The sequence below is a fragment of the Mustelus asterias genome, chromosome 24, assembly GCF_964213995.1.
Source record: "Mustelus asterias chromosome 24, sMusAst1.hap1.1, whole genome shotgun sequence".
Classification (NCBI taxonomy): Eukaryota; Metazoa; Chordata; class Chondrichthyes; order Carcharhiniformes; family Triakidae; genus Mustelus; species Mustelus asterias.
This window is the reverse complement of record NC_135824.1, coordinates 51,601,226-51,607,647: the sequence shown is the minus strand read 5'-3', so window position 1 is coordinate 51,607,647 and position 6,422 is coordinate 51,601,226.

The window sequence follows — 6,422 nt, the reverse complement described above, 5'->3', positions numbered from 1 at the left end:
TAGGGACAAGTTAGCATGGCCAATCCAGCCAACCTGCACATCCTTGGACACTAAGGGACAATTTAGCATGGCCAATCCACCTAACCTGCACATCTTTGGACACTAAGGGACAATTTAGCATGGCCAATCCACCTAACCTGCACATCTTTGGACACTAAGGGACAATTTAGCATGGCCAATCCACCTAACCTGCACATCTTTGGACACTAAGGGACAATTTAGCATGGCCAATCCACCCAACCTGCACATCTTTGGACACTAAGGGACAATTTACATGGCCAATCCACCTAACCTGCACATCTTTGAAGTGTGGGAGGAAACCGGAGCACCCGGAGGAAACCCACGCAGACCCGGAGAACGTGCAAACTCCACACAGACAGTGACCCGAGGCTGGAATTGAACCCAGGTCCCTGGCGCTGTGAGACAGCAGTGCTAATCACTGTGCCACCCACAAGGTAAACCATCATCGCTTGCAGTGGAGTGAGATGCCCCAAACCCCACTCTGATGAAGAATGCTGAACGCTGGTCCCACAGATTCCGTGTACTCCTAGCGGAGCTGATATTAAAATCCTGCAGCACATCGGAGGGCTGAAGTTCTTTCTTCCTCTCTGTGCCAGAATCATGCTCATTAACTGCAGTGATGATTATAACACTTACTGACTGTTACTCATCACTTCAAATACATTGCACCAACTAAGATAAGTAGGAGAGTTAAATGCTTGGAACGGCAGGAGAGGGAATAAAGAACCAAGCAATTTGCATCGGGACAAAACAAAAACACAAACGTCTTTAGCAAAATTTGAGAAATGTGACAGCAAACAGTCACGCCAGCTTAACGTAACACAAATTGTCTCCCGCCACTCCCTACCCTGTCAGGCAGGGAGGAAATGGCCGAGTGAGGGAACCATGGTTCACGAAAGAGGTGGAATGTCTTGTTAAAAGGAAGAGGGAAGCTTATGTAGGGATGAGGAAACAAGGTTCAGATGGCTCGATTGAGGGTTACAAGTTAGCAAGGAATGAGCTGAAAAAGGGGCTTAGGAGAGCTAGGAGGGGACACGAGAAATCCTTGGCGGGTCGGATCAAGGAAAACCCCAAGGCTTTTTACTCTTATGTGAGGAATAAAAGAATGACCAGGGTGAGGTTAGGGCCGGTCAAGAACAGTAGTGGGAACTTGTGTATGGAGTCAGTAGAGATAGGCGAGGTGATGAATGAATACTTTTCTTCAGTGTTCACCAAGGAGAGGGGCCATGTTTTTGAGGAAGAGAAGGTGTTACAGGCTAATAGGCTGGAGGAAATAGATGTTCGGAGGGAGGATGTACTGGCAGTTTTGAATAAACTGAAGGTCGATAAGTCCCCTGGGCCTGATGAAATGTATCCTAGGATTCTTTGGGAGGCAAGGGATGAGATTGCAGAGCCTTTGGCTTTGATCTTTGGGTCCTCGCTGTCCACGGGGATGGTGCCAGAGGACTGGAGAATGGCGAATGTTGTTCCTCTGTTTAAGAAAGGGAATAGAAATGACCCTGGTAATTATAGACCGGTTAGTCTTACTTCGGTGGTTGGTAAATTGATGGAAAAGGTCCTTAGAGATGGGATTTACGACCATTTAGAAAGATGCGGATTAATCCGGGATAGTCAGCACGGATTCGTGAAGGGCAAGTCGTGCCTCACAAATTTGATAGAATTTTTTGAGGAGGTAACTAAGTGTGTTGATGAAGGTAGGGCAGTTGATGTCATATACATGGATTTTAGTAAGGCGTTTGATAAGGTCCCCCATGGTCGGCTTATGATGAAAGTGAGGAGGTGTGGGATAGAGGGAAAGTTGGCCAATTGGATAGGTAACTGGCTGTCTGATCGAAGACAGAGGGTGGTGGTCGATGGAAAATTTTCGGATTGGAGGCAGGTTGCTAGCGGAGTGCCGCAGGGATCAGTGCTTGGTCCTCTGCTCTTTGTGATTTTTATTAATGACTTAGAGGAGGGGGCTGAAGGGTGGATCAGTAAATTTGCTGATGACACCAAGATTGGTGGAGTAGTGGATGAGGTGGAGGGCTGTTGTAGGCTGCAAAGAGACATAGATAGGATGCAAAGCTGGGCTGAAAAATGGCAAATGGAGTTTAACCCTGATAAATGTGAGGTGATTCATTTTGGTAGGACTAATTTAAATGTGGACTACAGGGTCAAAGGTAGGGTTCTGAAGACTGTGGAGGAACAGAGAGATCTTGGGGTTCATATCCACAGATCTCTAAAGGTTGCCACTCAAGTGGATAGAGCTGTGAAGAAGGCCTATAGTGTGTTAGCTTTTATTAACAGGGGGTTGGAGTTTAAGAGCCGTGGGGTTATGCTGCAACTGTACAGGACCTTGGTGAGACCACATTTGGAATATTGTGTGCAGTTCTGGTCACCTCACTATAAGAAGGATGTGGAAGCGCTGGAAAGAGTGCAGAGGAGATTTACCAGGATGCTGCCTGGTTTGGAGGGTAGGTCTTATGAGGAAAGGTTGAGGGAGCTAGGGCTGTTCTCTCTGGAGCGGAGGAGGCTGAGGGGAGACTTAATAGAGGTTTATAAAATGATCAAGGGGATAGATAGAGTGAACGTTCAAAGACTATTTCCTCGGGTGGATGGAGCTATTACAAGGGGGCATAACTATAGAGTTCGTGGTGGGAGATACAGGAAGGATATCAGAGGTAGGTTCTTTACGCAGAGTGGTTGGGGTGTGAAATGGACTGCCTGCAGTGATAGTGGAGTCAGACACTTTAGGAACGTTTAAGCGGTTATTGGATAGGCACATGGAGCACACCAGGATGATAGGGAGCGGGATAGCTTGATCTTGGTTTCAGATAAGGCTCGGCACAACATCGTGGGCCGAAGGGCCTGTTCTGTGCTGTACTGTTCTATGTTCTATGTACCCCCCAGCCCCGATTAGGCATGTCACAGCCCTCAGGCCTCATTGAGTTCAACAACTTTAGACTATAACCTTCCTCCTCCATCTTAACCTTTTTCTATCCCAAACATGTTTTGTTCCTGTGAAGATAACACTCCCTTCCCCCTCCCCCACTGGGCCATCTGTCACTTGTTCTTAACTTCTGCTACCTCTTTGTTGCAATCCCTCCCACTGATCCACCCCCTCGTATATGGTACATAACCCAACACATTTCACCCCCCCCCCCCTCTCTTTAGTTCTGGAGATAACTAATAAATAAACTTTTAAAACATTTCCCTTAAAGGACATTGGTGAACCAGGTGGGTTTTAACAACAGTTGACAATGGTTTCATGGTCATCGTTAGACTTTTAATTCTGGATTTTCTATGGAATTCAAATTTCACCATCTGCTGAGGTGGGATTCGAACTCGGGTTCCCAGAGAATTACTATCTAGTCATAGAAACATAGAAAAACTAAAGCACAAAACAGGCCTTTCGGCCCCACAAGTTGTGCCGAACATATCCCTACCACTTAAGCCTACCTATAACCCTCCATCCTATTAAGTCCCATGTACTCATCCAGGAGTCTCTTAAAAGACCCTATTGAGTTTGCCTCCACCACCACTGACGGCAGCCGATTCCACTCGCCCACCACACTCTGTGTGAAAATCTTCCCCCTAACATTTCCCCTGTACCTACCCCCCCCCCAGCACCTTAAACCTGTGTCCTCACGTAGCAGACATTTCCACCCTGGGAAAAAGCCTCTGAGAGTCCACCCGATCTATGCCTCTCAACATCTTATATACCTCTATTAGGTCCCCTCTCATCCTAGGTCGCTCCAAGGAGAAAAGACCAAGCTCCCTCAGCCTATCCTCATAAGGCATGCCACTCAATCCAGGCAACATCCTTGTAGATCTCCTCTGCACCCTTTCAATCTTTTCCACATCCTTCCTGTAATGAGGCGACCAGAACTGAGCACAGTACTCCAAGTGGGGTCTGACGAGGGTCTTATATAGCTGCATCATTATCCCCGGACTCCTAAACTCAATCCCTTGATTGATAAAGGCCAGCACACCATACGCCTTCTTAACCACCTCCTCCACCTGCGGGGCCGATTTTAGAGTCCTATGGACCCGGACCCCAAGGTCCTTCTGATCCTCTACAGTACAAAGAGTCTTTCTCTTTATATTGTACTCCTTCATCCCATTTGACCTGCCAAAATGGACCACTACGCATTTATCTGGGTTGAAGTCCATCTGCCACTTCTCCGCCCTAGCACATGATAATGTGCTTCCTTCTTGAACCGTTGCAGGCTGTTGTGAAGGTTTGCCCCACAATGATATAAATATGGATTTTGACCCAGGGGGAGGCGATAGCCTAGTGGTATTATCGCTAGACTATTAATCCAGAAACTCAGCTAATATCCTGGGGACCCGGGTTCGAATCCCGCCACGGCAGATGGTGGAATTTGAATTCAATGAAAAAAGAAATTTGGAATTAAGAATCTACTGATGACCATGAAACCATGTTGGAAAAACCCATTGGTTCACTAATGTCCCTTCAGGGAAGGAAATCTGCTGTTCTCACCCGGTCTGGCCTACATATGACTCCAGAGCCACAGCAATATGTGGTTGACTCTCAACTGCCCTCGGGCAACTAGGGATGGGCAGTAAATGCTGGCCCAGCCAGCGACGCCCATGTCCCACAAATGAATCAAACTCAGTTCAAAGACAATTGGGGATGGGTAACAAATGCTGGCTGTGATGCCAGCAACATCCAAGGGCAGCACGGTAGCACAGTGGTTAGCACTGCTGCTTCACAGCTCCAGGGACCTGGGTTCGATTCCCGGCTTGGGTCACTGTCTGTGTGGAGTTTGCACATTCTCCTCGTGTCTGCGTGGGTTTCCTCCGGGTGCTCCGGTTTCCTCCCACAGTCCAAAGATGTGCGGGTTAGGTTGATTGACCATGCTAAAATTGCCCCTTAGTGTCCTGAGATGTGTAGGTTAGAGGGATTAGCGGGTGGATACGGGGGTAGGGCCTGGGTGGGATTGTGGTTGGTGCAGACTCGATGGGCCGAATGGCCTCCTTCCGCACTGTAGGGTTTCTATGATTCCATACCCCCATCAAAGAATAAACAAAATACCTGGAGGCCACACCTGGAGTACTGTGTACAGTTTTGGTCTCCTTACTTGAGAAAGGATATACTGGCACTGGAGGGGGTACAGAGGAGATTCACCAGGTTGATTCTGGAGTTGAGAGGGTTGGTTTATGAGGAGAGACTGAGCCTATACTCATTGCAATTCAGAAGAATGAGGGGAGATCTTATCGAAACATATAAGATTATGAAGGAAATAGATAAGATAGAAGCAGGGAAGTTGTTTCCATTGGCAGGTGAAACTAGAACTAGGGGGCATGGCCTCAAAATAAGGAGGAGCAGGTTTAGGACTGAGTTGAGGAGGAACTTCTTCACCCAAAGGGTTGTGAATCTGTGGAATTCCCTGCCCAGTTGAGGCTACCTCATTGAATGCTTTTAAGGCAAAGATAGGTAGATTTTTGAACAGTAAAGGAATTAAGGGTTATGGTGAGCGGGCGGGTAAGTGGAGCTGAGTCCATGAAAAGATCAGCCATGATCTTACTGAATGGTGGAGCGGGCTCGAGGGGCCAGATGGCCTACTCCTGCTCCTAGTTTTTATGTTCTAAACCTCCATCAACAACATCATTGACTAATTTAGCCAAAGAGAGTGAGCAGTTTAGCAAAGCGGTAGTGAGTGCTGTTGTGAATAATCCGACCCTTACAGGACCACATGAATCAGTAGTTGACAGGGTGGGAGATAGTGATAAAATAGCTTGGCAAATAAATTACACCTACCCACGCACAGCGAGAGACAGACACATAACCCTCCCTTACCGGGTCTGGCCTACATGTGACTCCAGAGCCACAGTAGCATGTTGACTCTCAACTGCCCTCAGGCAACCAGGGATGGGCAATAAATGCTGGCCCAGCCAGCGATGTCCATGCCCCGTGAATGAATTTAAAAAAAAACAAAGGTGGTACGCAATGAAACCTGTCTAGGTCATGATGTGGAGATGCCGGCGTTGGACTGGGGTAAACACAGTAAGAAGTCATGGTGGTCAGTGACTTGGAAGGGAATTGAGAGGTTGTGGTGTTCCCACTTGCTTGAGTTCCAAAGAATCAGATGCCACTCAAAATATTTCTCTCTCCCCAGATGTTACCAGGCCTGTTGAGCTTTTCCAAGACTTCCTGCTTTTATTTGATCCCAGGGAAGGCATTGAAATCCAGGTTACCGTGGAATCCCTACAGTGCAGAAGGAAGCCATTCGGCCCATCGAGTCTGCACCGACCACAATCCCACCCAGGCCCTATTCCCATCACCCCTCATATTTACCCTGCTAACCCCCCTGACACTGAGAGACAATTTAGCACGGCCAATCAACCTATCCTGCACATCTTTGGACTGTGGGAGGAAACCAGAGCGTCCGGAGCAA